The sequence below is a fragment of the Ctenopharyngodon idella genome, chromosome 19, assembly GCF_019924925.1.
Source record: "Ctenopharyngodon idella isolate HZGC_01 chromosome 19, HZGC01, whole genome shotgun sequence".
NCBI classification, from domain to species: domain Eukaryota; kingdom Metazoa; phylum Chordata; class Actinopteri; order Cypriniformes; family Xenocyprididae; genus Ctenopharyngodon; species Ctenopharyngodon idella.
Genome location: NC_067238.1, coordinates 18,567,501 through 18,587,202, shown reverse-complemented (window position 1 = coordinate 18,587,202; position 19,702 = coordinate 18,567,501). Strand labels below are relative to the sequence as shown.

At 35.0% G+C, this 19,702-nt stretch overlaps 1 long non-coding RNA gene across 2 annotated transcripts in view; it reads left to right on the top strand.

The window, feature by feature from the left end:
* Window positions 1-19,702, top strand: part of LOC127501660 (uncharacterized) — a 90,297-nt gene that overhangs the window by 9,188 nt on the left and 61,407 nt on the right. For both annotated transcript variants that reach the window (XR_007926671.1, XR_007926672.1), the window contains exons 2-4: window positions 446-552; window positions 4,528-4,600; window positions 5,446-5,550. This is a non-coding gene — a long non-coding RNA (uncharacterized LOC127501660). The remainder of the gene's footprint in view (window positions 1-445; window positions 553-4,527; window positions 4,601-5,445; window positions 5,551-19,702) is intronic.

The window sequence follows — 19,702 nt, the reverse complement described above, 5'->3', positions numbered from 1 at the left end:
GTTTGGTTTGCATGCATAAAGGATTAATGGTTACACTTTACAATAAATGGTTTGATTAGGGTATGAAGTTGAAAATATTCATTTTGTGTTTTTACTCATTCTCTTCCTGAACGTTATGACTATGTTGACATGCACAGTAATATCCCAAAGCTGCTTCATACCTGGAGTTAGTCCCTATTTTCAATAAACTGCCGGTAGGTTGTGAGTTTTAGCCACTTTAAATGACAGAATCCTTGATGCTTGTAACCCTTCATCTTGTAATCTTGTCAGTTTTAATCTCTTAGTGTTAATGGATTACATTAAACATCAGAGCGTGCTGCATCACTCAGAAGTTTTGCTTTCAGAGTGACCATCAGTGTTAGTTAGTTCTGCTGGGTAAAATCAGAGTATTTTCTTTTAGCTTTGAGTGCCAGCATTTAACACATTACAATGTTTTCTCTTCTAGAAAAATGGATCAAACTGACTGATGAGTCATCGAGCACTACACAGGTTTCTGTCCAATCAGAACGAGAATACCCCTCCCCCGATACCGCCTGCCATCAGCTAGCAATAGTAAGTAGCGATTCATGACTGTGAACCATGTAAATGGAAAATATGGGCTGTTGCCTGTTAAAAACAAAACTTACTGTTTTATTCCTTTTTTATTTTTGATTGATTTTAAAATTTATTTTATATTTATTTATTATGTTTTTTATATTACATATTGTTTTATATATTTATATTTATTTATATAATATATTTTATTATATTTAGTTTATTAATATTTGTATATTAAATATTTAGATGTTCTAGTTCTTTTAACATGTTTAATTTCATTTAATTTCAAACCACTTTTCCAATGCTGGAGCCTATCTCAGCATCTTGGGCAAAATTTTTATATTTTTATTTTATTTTATTTTATTTTATTTTATTATTTTATTTTATTTTATTTTATTTTATTTTATTTTATTTTATTTTATTTTATTTTATTTTATTTCCCAGCATCTTGGGCCATAGGTAGGGAAACCAATTATTTTATTTTATTTTATTTTATTTTATTTTATTTTATTTTATTTTATTTTATTTTATTTTATTTTATTTTATTTTATTTTATTTATTTTATTTATTTTATTTTTATTTATTTTATTTTTTTATTTCCCAGCATCTTGGGCTATAGGTAGGGAAACCAATTATTTATTTATTTATTTTTTTTTTTCCCAGCATCTTGGGCCATAGATAACCAAGATGCTGGGAAACCAATTATTTTATTTTATTATTATTATTATTATTATTATTATTATTATTTTTTTTTTAATTTTATTTATTAATTTTTTTTTACATTCTCATAACCTCTCAGTGCCATTTGACGCAAACTCTTGTGAAATGAGTTGATTGAATATTTGGTGTATTGTGTGACCCGACTGTGTTTGACTGTCTGTAACAGTGGTGAAGTTCTCGTCCATTCAGCGTGTTTGTGTTTGTATCAGCTGCATTACTGATTTCACCTTCATGTGGTAACCTGGCACTGCACACACACGCCGCGCTCACTCAACGATGACGGCCACACACACACACACACACACACACACACACACACACACACACACGCTGGCATGCTTTCTCGGCCCTGTCGGTCACAGGAAGGGTAGCCACAGTCTCGCTGTGTGCGTTTATCCATGGTCACTGCCCTCCCGACGTTCCCGACAAGGGGTCAAACCTCCCGTCCTGCCCGCCTGTCGCGTCCGCCCCGAGCTCACCCTCACGCACCTTCACTCTCGGGCCGAGAGGGCTCTGACCCCGGCCCTGCCGTCAGCACGCACCCATCCTGGGCAGGCCAGAAGGCAAGCAGCTCTTCCCGGCCGTGCCAGCAGCCTGGAGCCGGGCCCGCTGATGTCATAATGGCAGGCGCTGGTGGGCGAGTTCTTCTCGCATCCGGATTCCGGAGTTCCATCGACTCCTGCGAAATGTTCCAGGATTTACGACGTGACTTTACATTAGCTCTGAATTCAATAGAATCAAAGGAAACTGGTCAACCAATAGTAGCTTGTGTTTATTGCCATGAACACTCCTTATTTATTTAGCTTTATTTATTATTTTATTTTTGAATATAAAATTGTACTTTTATATTAATGACTATAAAATATTGAGTTGAGTGAAAATGATTTTATGTGAGCAGGTTTATTTATGTTTGATATTGTTTAATTTTTTAAAATATATTTAAAAAATAAACCATATTTATTAATAATAAAATGTAAATAAAAAATAATAATTAATAAAAAAATAATAATATAAAAAAGTAATTTAATTAACTTAATTTTTATTTATTTAATTTATATTTATAAAATGTATTCAGCCATTCACAATATTTATTTATTTATATGACATTTTATTTTTATATTAATGACTATGAAATATAGAGTTAATTGTAATTGTTTTTATTATATGAGCATGTTTATTTATGTTTGCTATGGTTTATTTTTTATTTTTTATTGATTAAAAAAAATTAATTAATTTAATTTATATTTATATAATTTTTTATTCACATTTTTTCATCCATCCAAATTTTATTTTTATATTAATTGCTATGAAATATTGAATTGATTCTAAATATTTTTTATTACGTGAGCAGGATTATTTTAATTTAATTTAATTTAATTTAATTTAATTTAATTTAATTTAATTTAATTTTTTGTTGTTTTTAAATATTAATAACACAAATAATTAATTAAATTTATTTAACATAACTTTTATTTAATTTATTTATTTAAATGTCTATCCATCCAGCCATTCACATTTTTATTTATTTATTTATATGAAATTTTATTTTTATATGAATTACTATGAAATATGGAGTTGATTGTAAATGTTTTTATTATGTGAGCAGGTTTATTTATGTTTGCTGTGGTTTATTTTATTTTATTTTTTTTAATTTTTGATTTATTTTTAAATAATAATAACAAAAATAATTAAGTTCATTGATTTAACTTAACTTTTATTTATTTAATTTATATCATTTATTTATTTATTTATTTAAATGTCCATTTATTTGTTTATTTATCCATTTATTTATTTATTTATTTCCAGTGAGATGTTCCGGGATGTGCGCTGCGCTCGACCTCGTTCCGTTCTTCGTCGAATTGAGTTCCTCCATGTCGAACCCTTCGCCCCCCTTTCGCCCGTGTTTATGGTTCGGTCCTGTCTCCTGTAAGGGAGAGCAGCAGGGGCGAACCATCACATTTGGTGCCCAGCGTGGGGGCGGTCGTGAGCTGTGGCGCTCCAACTATCCCATGGAGCTTTTCTTCTGTCTTTTCTCTACGATTTTGACTAACCTCATTTGCATCTGCTAATTAGATCCTGTTAGCATAATTCATGTGCATGACACCCTTTTGAAGCTAATGAATAGACACATCTCCAGAGTCCATAATGAGCTCGATTCCTCATATGTACTTGAGAGAAAGTATTACAGAATCATGTGCATCAGACGAAAACTCTGAAAGAGTAAGTGCTTCGGTGAAGTCTCAGGTTTGCAATAACCTGTTTTACCAAATACATTTACGTTACATTTACATTTATGGATTTAGCTGGTGCATTTTATCAGTGTGTGTGTGTGTGTGTGTGTGTGCGTGCGTGATTTGATTTGAGTGTAAATGACTATGAATTATATGAGTAGAAAGAGAGTGAGACTTTAGATTTACTCTGAATCTAATAGAAACAAAGAAAACTGTTCAAACAATAATAGCATGTTTATAGCAATGCAGAACATTATTAATTGTTTCTTTTTACTATTTTTTAAAATTAATTTATTTATTTATTATTTTCATTTTATATTTTGCTTTATTTTTTATGTTTTATCTTTTGATTGATTTTTTTATTTTATATATTTATTTGTTTATTTATTTATTATTTTTATGTTTATCTTTTGCTTGATTTTTAATTTATTTATTTGTTTTCATCTTTTGATTGATTTTTTTTTAATTTTATTGATTTATTTATTTGTATTTTTATTTGTATGTTTATTTATTTATTTAGTTTGTTTTATTTATTTATTATCTTATGTTTTATCTTTAATTGTTTTTAAATTTTATTTATTTATTTTATGTTTTATCTTTTGATTGATTTTTGTATATTTATTTATTTATTTTTATTCTTATTTGTATATTTATTTATTTAGTTTGTTTTATTTTTCATTGATTATTAATTTTATTTATTATTTTATGTTGTATCTTTTGATTTTTTTTAATTTTATTTATTTATTTTTATGTTTTATCTTTTAATTAATTTTAATTTTATTTATGTATTCATTTAACTTTAGTTTTTATATTATTTTATTGTTTCAATTATAGAGTTTGGAGTCATTATATGCAAATATCTACCACAGAATTACACCATTCACCAATCAGAATCAAGAGAGCCATTTAATAATTAACATATTCAGAGATTTCTCCTTTATCTTTATCTGATGTTGCTTTATATTAGACTGTTTATTTGTACTTCTGATCAATGAAGCATCAAACAGTGTAAAATGCAGTTGACATCATTGTTTTTCAGACGAGTCTTCAAATCAGTGTGGACGGACGGACGGACATTTATATGGAGCTGAAGACAGGAATAAATGCAGAAGGTAAAGATGGATTTTCTAGATTTTACCTACAGCTCGATTCCTCACAAAATGTTTCCTCACGTTTGTTGATTCAGGCCTGATGATCTTCTGTAGCTTCATTCTAGTTATATTACATTGATCAAAAGAGTTTCATGTGTGTTTGTGCAGTTCATACTTGTGTAAACAGTGATCTTTACCATGGTAAAATGGCTGGTCTGTGTTCCTGCATCTGTGTGTCATTATGGACTGTATTTGCGCACATTTGTACTACTATGAGTTTGTGCGAGTACAGAGTGTGTGTGTCTGTGGTGTGGTGTGGGACCTCTCGGGCCCTCAGTAGGGGGCACTGAGTCATATGACAGGGCCGGGGGCCACAGGATGTGACATCAGTGCGGTCTGGGTGTCCGTCTGCTCACGCCAGGCGCTTGATCTTTCCCATTTGGCTGATCAGAGCTGGTGACGGACAGAATGAGTGACAGCACTCACTCACTCGATGACTAGAGCTCATTATCACCTCCTGATCTGTCTGCTGTTTCACCACACACACACACACACACACACACTCACACACACACACACACACACACACACACACACACACACACACACACACACACACACACACACTCACACACACATATAGACTCATGCACATACTGAGCTATCATACCATAGACTTGTGTTGTTTTAAATAAAGGTAGTTACAAACACTCAAAACACTAAATATCCTTTATTAATGGATATTGCAGTTGACGATCTTCCCAAATGTCCCCAAAGGAAGGTTTTGTCAGATTTAGCTCACTTCTAGGGACAGTTTTGCACCCAAAATATAACTAAACACATTTCATCGGTTGCATTTCTTTTAGCATTTGTGGTGTTCAGGCAGAAGCTTCATCTTCAGTGCCATGAAAAATCTGGAAATATCAGGATTCAGGGAGTTTCGAGTGTGGAAGAGTCGTGGAAATTCCTGAGTAAGTGAATATTGGATGCTGATGCATAATGTGTGTTATTAGCATTAAGTTTTTAGGTTAAATTCTATAGCAATTAGTGCTGTCGAATGATTAATGGCGAATAATTGCATCCAAAATAAAAGTTTGTGTTTACATCATGTATGTGTGTGCATGTATACATAAATATTTCTTAAATATATACATGTGTGTGTATTTAAATATACATAATAAATATACACAGTACACACACATATATTATGTAAACACAGACTTTTATTTTGGATGCGATTAATCGTTTGATAGCACTAATTGCAATAAATAAGTGAAAGTGTTTAGGTCCTGTGATTGGTGACTATTTTTATTTATTTTAATCTGTTTTTTCTGTTTGTTTTTTTTTTCTATCAAAATATAAATGATTTTATTTAATCTACTTATTTATTTATTTATTATTTGTTTGTTTTTTGTTTGTTTGTTTTCCTGCAATTTGACAATCAGTTTTTAAAATGAGTAAAAATATTTTCCATGTAATCTCCCAATTATATGCATATATAATAATGAGAAAAGAATGAGAAAATATTTTTTATAATAGTTTTAAATGAAATATTGCAGTAGGCCACTGCTGAAACCACTTGAAAATATTTAATTGCCATTTCATTGACATATATATATATATATATATATATATATATATATATATATATATATATATGCACCATATTTTACTTACAGTCATATTCTCATATGTTAATGAAACCATATTCTTAAATGGAAAATCTATAATAAAATCTCCTAGTATATTTAGCTTGTTACTGTGATGTTTTTAACCAGTCATTTCCAGATAAACGATGTGCTCAGCTTCTGTAGAACACGGCGGTCCTGTTGACATCTGTCCGTTATGATCTTTACCCTGCTGTTAAGATACATATTTATAGATAAAATGATTGACATAGAGAGAGAGAGAGAGGGAGGGAACGCTGTGGTTTAACACCTAGATGAGGCTTGCATCCTAATGACAGCTCATCTGAGAGCTCGAGCGCAAGGAGAGGAAGAGGAGGAGGAGGGCGGAGGATGATGGCTGTGATGAGATATGTGAGGTGCATGCTGGGGGATTCCTCTCACTGGTGGAGGTGTCATGGTGTTGGTGTCTGATGGAGGGTTTGTGGTCACCTCTTGACTATTTTTCTCACAACACATTTCCACGTTCATTTAGCAGCACCTGCAGCTGAGTTATTTTACTGAAAATAAAGAGCTACGCTGTAGTGTGACATCATCAACCTCCATAATGACCACTGTGATCTCAGAATAGAATAGAATAGAATAGAATAGAATATTCACACAGCCAGATGGATTTTTCCAAAATTTTCCCTGTAAATTTAAGCAAGGAATTTTTTAAATGACTTACAAAAACGTATTCCTTTGTAACTTAAATTGGAAGAAAAATCACTCAGTCACTAATGTTCACAGTATATCTTCACAATGCTTTTGCTGGTGGTATAAAATTAAGATTGTGTATATTTTAAGGGACTTTTTAGAGATCATATCATTAGAGCAGTTTGTTGATTAGTTTTGTTCAGTGAGTTGGTGAGCTTGATTCATTTCGGTGAACCAGCTCAAATTTATTCAAAGTTCACTCAAGTTCATTCACATGAATCGATTTAAATGTGCATAAAAATGACAATGATTACATATGTTTAAATGTTCTGTTTAATAATTATATTTTTAAAGGGGACCTATAATGCCCCTTTCACAAGTTGTAATATAAGTCTCTGTTGTCCCCAGAATGTGTCTGTGAAGTTTCAGCTCAAAATCCCCCACAGATCATTTATTATAGCTTGTCAAATTTGCCCCTATTTGGCTGTGAGCAAAAACACGCCGTTTTTGTGTGTGTCCCTTTAAATGCAAATGAGCTGCTGCTCCCGGCCCCCTTTCCAGAAGAGGGCGGAGCTTTAACAGCTCAACAACAACAAAGCTGGTGAATCTCACGCAGCCAAAATGAGGATTGTCAGTAACGGTGTTCAGCCTTACATTGTTCAAACCGGAGTCGACACTGATGGAGAGACTCAGGAAGAAGTTACAACTTTTAGAATGAAACTGGACATTTCTGAATATTTAGAGGATAAATTTATGTAGTTGCTGTGGAGTTGATTCAACTCATCAACTAGCATGTGCCGTCATGTTGATCTTTTTTTGTTGAATTGACCCTCGTTTGTGAAGCAGTCCGGCGTAAAATGACGGCATGTCAACAACACTCTACTACAACAACTCTTCCTCTTCTCTAAAGCAGCCCAACATGGCCCCGCCCCCTTTGTTGTGTGTTCTCGGGGGCGGGGTTTATGTAAATTTTAGGGTTACTGATGTCACTAACCCAGGAAGAAGCTCATTGTAGTCCCTACCAGCTGTTTGTTGTAGTCTTTAAAAAGAGAAAATATTTCCCTTTGCATTGAACTTTGAGTGTCGTAACTTTGCAGATGTTGTTTATGATCAAACAGCAACATTACGCACTGACTAAAGATAAAAAAGTCAAATCAAGCAACGAGCATACTTTTGGTGCGCCAAAAAAAACAAAATAACGACTTATATAGTGATGGCCGATTTCTAAACACTGCTTCATGAAGCTTCAGAGCGTTATGAATCTTTTGTGTCGAATCCGCAGTTCGGAGCGCCAAAGTCACGTGATTTCAGCAGTTTGGCGGTTTGACACGCGAAGTATTCTCGTCGCTTTATAATATTAATATTGAACCACTGTACTCACATGAACTGATTTAAATATGTTTTTAGTACCTTTATGGATCTTGAGAGAGGAAATGTCATTGCTGCCTATGCAGGCCTCACTGAGCCGTCGGATTTAAAGAAAAATATCTTAATTTGTGTTCCGAAGATCAACGAAGGTCTTACGGTTGTAAAACGGCATGAGGGTGAGTAATTAATGACAGAATTTTCATTTTTGGGTGAACTAACCCTTTAAATTGCATTCAGTATTTCAGGGCTTATTATATATACACATACACTCTCCGGCCACTTTATTATTTACACCTGTTCAGCTGCTCATTAGCCCAAATATCTAATCAGCCAATCACATGGCAGCAACTCAATGCATTTAGGCATGTAGACATGGTGAAGATGATCTGCTGAAGTTCAAACTGAGCATCAGAATGGGGAATAAAGGTGATTTAAGTGACTTTGAACTTGTCATGGTTGTTGGTGCCCGACGGGCTGGTCTGAGTATTTCAGAAACTGCTGATCTACTGGGATTTTCATGCACAACCATCACTAGGGTTTATAGAGAATGGTCCGAAAAAGAGAAAAATATCCTATGAGTGAAAATGCCTTGTTGAGGTCAGAGGTCAGTGGAGAATGGCCAAACTGGTTCAGCTGATAGAAGGGCAACAGTAACTATAATACCAAGGTCTGCAGAAGAGCATCTCTGAACGCATAACACGTCGAAGCTTGAAGCAGATGAGCTCCAGCAGCAGAAGACACACCGGTGACACTCCTGTCAGCTGAGAACAGCAAACCGAGGCTACAATTCACACGGACTCACCAAAACTGGACAATAGAAGATTGGAAAAACTGATGAGTCTGGATTTCTGCTGCGACATTCAGATGATAGGGTGAGAATTTGGCGTAAACCACATGAAAGCATGGATCCATCCTGTCTATCAGCGGTTCAGGCTGCGGCTGCTGTAATGGTGTGTTATATATTACTTTGGGCCTCTTAGTACTAATTGAGCATCGTTTAAACACCACAGCCTACCTGAGTATCGTTGCTGACCATGTCCATCCCTTTATGAATACAGTGTACCATCTTCTGATCTACTTCCAGCAGGATAACACACCGTGTCACAAAGCTGCAATCATCTCAAACGTGACAGTGAGTTCACTAAACTCAAGCAGTCACCAGATCTCAATCCAACAGAGCAGCTTTGGATGTGAAGGAACGGGAGATTCACATCATGGATGTCCAGCCGACAAATCTGCAGCAACTGTGTGATGATATCAGGAATGTTTCCAGCAGCTTGTTGAATTTCTGCCATGAAGAATTAAGGAAGTTCTGAAGGCAGAAGAGTGACCTTTGACCCGACACATGACGTAGGATGTAGGAGTATGGTAAGGTTTGACGGCTCTCGCGGACTGTGCGACAAACTCAAGCTCCTCTTCTCTTATATTGAAATCCTCCAACATTTCTCTTTAAAATTTCTCGTTTTAGACTTCTAATTCGTGACCGGTGTTTTGTTTTGCTCTATCCTCTGCACTTCCATGTTCGTCAATACATCATGCGTCAGGTCAGAGGTCACGCTTCCGCTTTCGTTTGAAAGAAGATAGTCATATAGGATGGCTTGAGGGTCAGTAAATCATTGGATAATTTTCATTTTTGGGTGTACTATCCCTTTAAGCATGTTTGCCACCCATGAACCAATCATTGTAAAACCTAGAAGTTGTTTTTCTCAGGATCTTATATGGTATGTTTGCATTTTTTACACGCCCTGATGGTGAGCGCATCGCTCCACACCAGCACGGCGGTTCGGCGTCCCGTACCGAACGCGGCCTCTTCCCAGCAGTCCTCGCTTCCTGTGATTGCTAGCATGAGTGACAGTATCACTGGAGTGTGTAATGAAGAGAGGAACGCAAATCTTGCCGCGTGTGTCTCCATGTCACCTCCCATCTGCGGTTAACCTCTTCTCAAGCGTGAGCCTTTTACTGCAACTCACTTTCCCTACTGTCAGCTGTCAATCATCCCCGCAAGCCCCTCCCTCCCGGAGGCCCAGGGGCTAGCAGTAAAATGCTAGCGTGCCAGAGCCTAATGGAGTCTGATGGGTCTCATGGTGTTCGGTTTAAGACTCGGCCAGTCGTGATTTCTGACAGGAATCATGGGTCCGGCTTAGCTTAATTAACTCAACCGCAGCAGAGACTTTAAAGCTGTTTTTGGAGGGTTGCATGCGATGTACAGTAATGCCTTATGATGGGGGAGGTATTTTTGCGACTGGAGGTGTCAGAATTCATCTTAGCATCACAGAAATCCATTAGAAGTCGGACTACACACTCATTACATGACTTAAATTCATGCATAAAGGCTGAAGTGTGAGAGATAGAGTGTCTTATTTGAGTATTTTACGATTACAGGCGCTGGTGAAGCAACTCTTCGCCGACTGATGCACTTGTTTTTAACGTGACTTCTCTGTTTACTTCACACATGCCGCTTGTTTTTCTGAACACTGAAAATACGGGTTAAGTGTGTTTGTGGCCAGTGCCACTCTCTCTGAGGTCTCTCGGTATAGACGCAAAGGTTTGTGCGTAATGATAGGGATTAACATTTGTGTGTGTGTGTGTGTTAGCATGGAGTATCTCGTCCTGAGATCCGCGGGCTCATTAACACTTTCCAGCCCTCTCTTCTATGTGTGAAACAGGCCTATTGTTAAACGAACAGAGAAAAGAGGGAGAATTATAATAAGCACTTAATATAATCTCATTTAGCGACTCCGAGGAATGTCCTAGAACGCTGACGTTACCGGTCAGTGGTCATCGTTAATTGCGTGTGAATCGGTGAGGGTTGTTACCGCGGTGCGTGTTCAAAAAAAGCCCATCACTGACTTTTCCAGAGATGTCTAAATTTAGGGCGCTGCCACGCGCGACGTTTCTGGCCCCCCACTGGGGCCACATTGGGCCCACTTCGCCTCACCAACAAACGAATGGTGGGCGACAAAGAGAGACAAGAGGGAAGCGTGCCTCAGTGACAGCTTGCTTTACCGAAGTGAACAATAGAAGTATTGTTCGGTAGGGGATCTGGCATGACACCTTCTTTGCGCTTTGCAGCATCTCGAGAGATCAACTTAGAAAATAGATTTCACTATGTGTGTGTGCGCGTGTGTAAAACATGCATATGGACGTCTGTGAAACGCTGTCATTTTAAAGCTTTACTGAAACACAATTATTTGAGTAATTTAACTTGGTAAGTGGTCACAACACCCAATTCAGAAAACACAACTAAACAACATAAGAACCGGAAACACGCTGACAAACACCAGTTTCAATGCTTCAGCTGCTGAAGATTGAGAGTTTTTTGGGGTTTTTTTTTGGTGGATATGAGAACTAGTATTAGAACTAACTATACTCTAAAAAATGCTGGGTTAAAATCAACCCAAATTGGGTTGAAAATGGACAAACCCAGCAATTGGGTTGTTTTAACCCAGCAGGTTGGGTTAAATGTTTGCTGGGTAGTTTTATTTAACTCAACTACTGTTTAAAAAATGACTATATGTCTGGCTTAGAATGAACCCAACATAGGTTGGAAATTAAAAATCAGACACATAATAACTAGAGGCAACAATAATAATCAAAAGGTGAACATTTTATTAATAAGCAATTTAATTAATGTTTATTAATTATTATTCATTAAAAAAATGTTAATTTATTAAACATATTAATAAACGTTAATTTCCAATATATTTTGGGTTCATTTTAAGCAAGAAATACAGTCATTTTTAGCAAGAAATACAGTCATTTTTAAACAATAGTTGAGATAAATAAAAATACCCTTTAGGTTGGGCAAACATTTAACCCAACCGCTGGGTTTGTCCATTTTTTTAACCCAACTTGGGTTGTTTTTAACCCAGTGTAACTAGTATTGGAGCTTTTATTTTGTTGTTTTATCTAATCTTGATGTATTTGTACAATGACAATAAGCATCTGGCTTTACTTGACTAGTAAAGAATTGGAGTATTAGTATAAGTATTGTATGTAAAGTATTAATGTTAAAACTAATCATGTTGTTTTAACTCATTTTGTTGTGTTTGTGCAGTTAAATTATGTATAAAGATCTCTACAGATTGTCTTTGGTACTAGTATTAGAAGTATTATTAGATTCGATTGTAGAGTTTATTGTCGTTATGTCCATTTTCCATGAGCATTACACTAAACATCACACTTTACCATCTGTATTTCATTGGCTCTGTGTTTGTACTCTTGACTCCAATAACTAGTATTAGAACTAATCTCATTTACACTAATCTCGCTGTACTTGTACAAGCTTAACTGATTTGACTTGACTAGTAGGAATCATAAATGTAAAGATCAGCTTTAGTATAAATACTAAATATTTTTTTTCACCGTCTAAGTGACAAACCTGTTTAATTCAGTAGATATGTTTTAATCTTTGTCACTAGCTAGCACTACAATAAAGTATTAGAACTAAATAATCATTTAACTAATCTTGTTGTAGCTGTAACGGCAAACAAAGAGATTGGCTAGCTTGATTTGTCTGGTTGAGATATGAGGTATGCATAACATATTTATGCATAAATCCACACGCACATTGCTATATATATATATATATATATATATATATATATATATATATTTATATTCCAGTACAAATATCTAAACATTCTTAAATCAAGATACATTTACTTGAGAAGCAAAATGACTTAAGATAAGACTTGTTTTCTGACAAATGCATCAAAATGAAGTGAGTTTTTGCTTGAAACAAGAACAAATATCTGCCAATGAGGTCAGAAAAGTCTGAATTAATTTATTTCTCTGACCCGATTGGCAGATATTTTGTCATGTTATACTCTATTAACTGTCAGTGTCCTGTAAGCATGACACTTGGCACACTTTATTTTCACATATTTTAGTAATCATCATAAACTAGGTATCAATCAAAAGATGAAACACTCAGAATTCATCCTCTGTAAACCATTTTAAAATTGGACATTGCGTTACCATTGAAACAGTATTTTAAATCCTTTTAGCGGCTCAATTTTTGTGATATCAACTTTAAATTTGGATCACAACTTGGCTAGACACGTGGCTTTGATTTTCAAATTATATTATAAAATATATATTTTGTATAAAATAAAAATGCTTAGTTCGGTACATTTGCTTTGCAGTAAACTCAAACTTCTATAACTTTATATATGGTTTCACTTTAGCATTAATAATGTTGAGTGTCTTGATGTTGTTTTTGGGCTCTACTAGATTGAATATTCATTATTTTCCTCATATTCTCCATTGTTCAGCTCCTCTCTTCCAGTCTGTCAGTAACGCTCTGTTTAGTTCCTGTCTCTATGAAGCCCCTCCTTCTGAAAAGCACAATGTGCTCTGATTGGTCGGCTGGAGCAATGTGTTGTGATTGGCGTTTGGGAAATGTCCCGCCCCTTACCATAACCACCGGTTTCAACACACTACTAACTAACTCAACCAGGCCCCGCCCCTTTATTCTGCGTATGAATTATTTAAATGAGGAATATTGTGAAGAAAACTCAAGATGGAGGCGTTTCAGGGAGTTCACAAACACTGATATAGAGAAGAACTCCCGCTGGAGGGACTTTGAAGAGCTTTTTCACAAAAATACAAAGTAAGAAAATGATTTTCTGCAGCCACACATTCACATGCAGGTCTTTTCTGCTGCGATTGCTGATGTCATCGCATCATCTCTCTCTCTTTCTCTGTGTGCTTTGGGCAGATGCTGACCCCCCCACATGGCTTTCTGCATGTTAGTCTTTGTGTGTCTTAATTGAGACCGCCACTCCGTTTAAAGAGCTCTTTAATACGTATTGAAACAGGGCAAGTGCTGGAGGTTAAATAGGTCTTAATACAGCTACTTAATCCGTTCATTACACTGGATCTTAGGCTGGTCCAGGGGCCGAGAGAGGGGCCATTAATTAGCATGGCCTCTGGGCCCCTGTAGTTAACATGAGGGGGAGGGCCGGAGACAAGAGCGAGAGATGCTGAAGGTTAAAGTGAGGCGCGGATCCTCAGAGACGGCATTGAATCTGCTCAGAGCCGCCCAGCCGTGCCTCTTTCTATTCAGCGTTTGTTGTGCTTTCTGTTTGCTTTTCTGCTCCATTAGTTTGCTGAAGGAGAAGCAGGCCGAACAGAAAGACTGGAGGTGGAAAATTAATGAAGGCCTGATTGAGGAGGTGGAGGAGAGTCGCTGGGAGAATGTGGTGGTTTGATGGGGTTTTAAAGAGGATTGCGGAATAATTGATCGCTTTAGTTGTGCAGGTATTGATGAGGTTGTTTTCATGATGAACGAATGGCGGTTTTATCCACGAAACTTTGTCCTCGGTCTCAAATGCTGCAAAGATGTTCGGCCCACAAGTTAACTTCATGGAAATCTCCTAAAAGTCCTTAGGAGAAATAAAATATAAACTGTTGACATGCTGTAAAATTACAGAGCTGTTGAAATTGATTAAATAAAAAATAATTAAATTGTTGATTAAAATGAATGTGGAGAGCTTATTACACTGACTACAGACCCAAACTATAAATTAAACTATTCATTCATTCATTATAATAATAATGTTATCATAATCTTTAATTGTTTTTTATGTTAAGTTCTTACTGACTACAGGCCCAAACAATAACAGAAATGTATTTATTTATTATATTTAGTTATTATTTACTTACTTTATTTTGTATTATTTTATTTTGAGTATATATATATATATCATATAAAGTAATATATATATATATATATATATATATATATATATATAACCGCTGAGTTAAAACAACCCAATCGCTGGGTTTGTTTTTAACCCAGCATTTTGTGTGTATGTGTATGTGTGTGTGTGTGTATATATATATATATATATATATATATATATATATATATATCATATAAATTTATATATATACCATTGGGAACATTTATTTATTTAGAAGATTGTAAAAAAAAAATATGCACACATTCATTTAGTTATGTATATCATCACATATCATAGACTTCCATTGTTTTTATGTAAAGATATTACACAAATTACAGACCGAAACTATAAAATATTTATTTAAATATTATCATAGACTTCCATTTTTATGTTAAGTTCTTACTGACTACAGACACAAACTATAGCAGAAACTAACAATTTTATTTATTTTATTTTATTTTATTTTGTTTTATTTTATTATTCTTTGATGTATACTTTATTTGATAATTTTGACATCTGTGAACATACTGCTCAAATAAAGTAAATATTCCGTCATTTATCAGACCCAAAGTTTTTTTTTTTTTTTTTTCTCAGATTTAACTAACTTCTGAGGACAAATATTTCCCCAGTCCCCAGTTGTTTTGTTGCGCAGAGGTTGTGCAAACGTTCTCTGGACGTTCATGAGTTGATCAGCCTGATCTCATGTTAGTGTGTTTCTGTCTTGCTCTCTTTCTGTCTCTCCCCCCCCTCTCAGATCACTCCTCTCACTTTCTCTCACTGTATATTTTAGCACTTTCTCTTAAGACTCGACTCGCTTTAACAAACAGGGCCAAAAATCCAGACGACTCGCACAGAGAATTCTCTCTCTCTCTGTCGTTCAGAGCAGGCGGGTTGGAAGACACTCGCTTATCAGAGGAATTTCGCGCTGTATTTTTAATATGTATCTTTTAACACCTGTAAATGTCGTGTGTGATATTCCGGGTAACGAGTGTGTGTGTGTGTGTGTGTGCATGGTAATGAATTCTCAAAGGGGGAAGTCTGCGTATGCATAAATGCATCATGGAAATGGAGCCACGCTCTGTACAGTACGTGTCGTGCGAACGCGAGTTCTGTGCACAACACCAGAGAGACGGAGACATGTTTAGACAGCCTTGTTAGTCTTATTAATTAACTTTCTATTGAGAAATCAAGTCTGCGCCGCACAAAACTCACACTGAGAACGTGCAACTACGCCTGTGACATCTTGAAGCGTTTCTGTTTTTAAAGATGATCTGTGCATGAATTCATCTTGATGCATAATTATCGGCCGTATTTCAGTAAATGGGTCATTCTGAGGAAAAGCAGCTGCTTAAACATTTTAGATTTGTGCATTTGGCAGATGGTGAGTTTCATTGGACTGAAGGTTTATGTTTGATCAGTTCATGAATTCCCTGAGAATCGAACCCATGACTTTGGCGTTGCGAGCGTACGAGAACACTGCTTGTTGTGTTTGTTACATTGCAAACTATCACTGCCAAGCACCAGTTATTTATCATAACCACCTCTCCTAAAGCACTTCATTATTTCAAACCTCACTTTACTTATAAATATAATTTATTCATATTATATTTGTCATAAATCACACATTATAATTGGAAAAATATTAGTAATCCAAGATAATTCTTTTTCAGAACAAGCCTTGTACATTCAGAATGTTTTAAGGTTGAATGTCAGTGTTAAAAAAGTGCAAAAATGTTAAATACACTCTTAAAAATAAAGACTCCAGAAGGTTTTTTTTGTTTTGTTTTTTGTTTTTCGCAGTGATGCCACAGAAGAACCATTTTTGGTTCCTCAAAGAACTTAAAAGAACCATTTTGTGTGTGTGTGTGTGTGTGTGTGTGTGTGTGTGTGTGTGTGTGTGTGCGTGAAGAACATTTTAATAATCCAAAGAATCTTTTTTCTACTATAAAGAACCTTTTGTGTGATGAAAAGATTCCTTTTTTGTAAGATTTATTTTTGTTGTTTTTGCCTTTATTGTGATAGGACAGTATGTAGACAAGAAGCAAAGTGCTAGAGAGAGGGGGACGGGGTCTGAAAAGGGCCACGAGTCGGGACTCGAACTCAGGTCACCTAAATATCAGTGCTGCCCACGAGGCTATCGGTGCCGACAAGAACCTTTATTTTTAATATTGCATACTTGCATCAAATTATTTTCAGTCGATATTCTTCAAATTATTTTTCCCCTGGAGACCATTATTTGTTCTGTTTTAAAAATGCATCAGATATCATTTTTTCCCATATAAAATGTAAATGACAAATGAAGTAAATGTGTTTATTTGAGTCAAAACTGTTGTCATTATCACAGATTGTCAAATCATAGATTATAATTATAATTCTCTTTGAGAACATGTTTAGTTCAGTCCCCATTCAACCCTTGTACATTCAGAATGTTTTAAGGTTGAATATAAGTGCAAAAAATGTCAAATACACTCCAAAAATAAAGGCTCCAAAAGGTTTTTTTTGTTTTGTTTTCGCAGTGATGCCACAAAAGAACCATTTTTAGTTCCTCAAAGAACCTTTCAGTCACCAGTTCTTAAAAGAACCATTATTTTAGTGTGAAGAACATTTTATTAATCCAAAGAACCTTTTGTGCGATGGAAAGATTCCATGGATGTTAAAGGTTCTTCATGGAAGCCTTTATTTATTAATTTATTTCCCTTTATTGTGATAAGACAGTAAGTAGACAGGAAGCGAGAGAGAGAGGGGGACAGGATCGGGAAAGGGACTCGAACTCGGGTCGCCGAAGCGCAAAGTGCTAAATGTCAATGCTGCCCACTAGGCTATCGGCGCCGACAAGAACTTTTTATTATTTTTTAAAATGTATTTTTGTCATTTTTGCCTTTATTGGCAAAGCGCAATGGTGCTGCCCACTAGGCTATCGGTACCGATAAGAACCTTTATTTTTAATATTGTATCATTGCACTAAATTATTTACAGTCGATATTCTTGTGATTTTTTTTTTATTTATTTTTTTCTGTTTTAAAAATGCATCAGATATTATTTTTTCCCATAAAAGAGCTGAATGACATATGAAGTAAAATGTATTTATTTGAGTCAAAACTGTTGTTTTCACCTGTTAGACTAGAATATAAAATATAAATGCTAAAAATAAAGAACTGTGTGTCTCAGTTCTATTTAGGGAGGATTTTTTCAATTAATTTACAATGACTATTCAAATTTCACATGTTTGTGTAATTGTACGCTGCAGAAAAGCGCATCTCGTGTGTTTGTGGGCGCAGACAGTCACACGCAGCTCTCAGATGCTGTAAGAACACAGCAATTAAGGTTCCCCGTGATAACGAGTTCAACTCGTTACAGAAACACATCCAGTGTTAGAACGCTGCCCGAAATCAGCCCAATTATTCCCCGAGAGCCAGTTGATGTGCGACACACACACACACAATAATATTCACAATCACTAATGTGTTTGGTTTTTGATGTGAGTTGTTGGTTTTCAGCTTTCTTTGTTCGGCTCTACATGCCCAGACAGATTCCTCTCTATTGATCAGAGTGTGTGTGGATCAATCGGAGCGATCGATGTGTGATATGAGTGTGTGTGTGAGATTTTCACCTCCACATGTTTGAACAGAGATGCGGCTTGTTACTGCGCTGGCCGTCTCTCTCACCTCTCCATCCATCCATCGGTCGGTCTGTCGGTCCGGGAGTTTTTTCCGTCCTGCTCCGTGTTTTATCCCCACACACTCTCAGATGGATGTGTTAATAGATACGATGTCTTATTTTCTCACTTCAGTGGGATGCACTGGAGAAGAGGCCGTCTGTGTGTGTATGTGTGTGTGTGTGTGTGAGGGGTCAAATCTGGGTCAGGGGGCACAAGTTCATGTTTGGGGGAGGGCGGGGCTCCGTCTCTCGGGGTGTTTGCACTCATGGACCTCGGGGGGACGTTTAGCTGTGATTGGCTGATGTCATGAGCGCTGCTTTCTGCTCTTTAGCTCCAGATGAGCAAACTGTCACATGCTCATGATGCTGAGAAAACTTTTCAGCTGTTCACTTTAGGAGCTTTAGGAAATTTGGTTTTATTTTATTCTGATCAATGTCAGCTATGCAGAAGTACAGTGCTGTACTGTTCTCTTTGGCAAGCAGTACAATTTTATTTTTTATTTACTTACATTTATTTATTAAAATAAATTATTATTTTTTAATTGTCTCATTTACTTGTTTTATTTTTATGTATTCAGTTCTCTTTGGCAAAAAAAAAATTTATTTATTTATTTATTATTAAAATAAACGTTATTATTTTAATTGTATTATTTATTTTTTTCTATTTAAGTTATTAAAATAAATTTGTTAAATGTATTTATTTGTTATGCTTATTTTTATTTTATTTTTGTGTATTTAATTGTTTATTCCCATTTATTTATTTATTAAAATTATTAAACATTTTATTATTATTATTTATTTATTTACAAATATTAAATAAATATATATTTTTAACATTTTATTTATTTGTTTATTCATTTTTTATTTCTATTTATTTATTTGTTTGTTTATTTAAATTATTAATGATCAATAAAATGATTAGCTTGTGTTGTATTTTTATGTATGTGTGTATGTATTTATTTATTTCCTTTTTATTTATTTAAATTATTAAAAAATATTTTTATGTATTTAAATATTTATTTAACATAATTTAAATAAATGTGTGTTTTTGTTTATTTCCCTTTATTAATTAAAATTATTAAGCATTT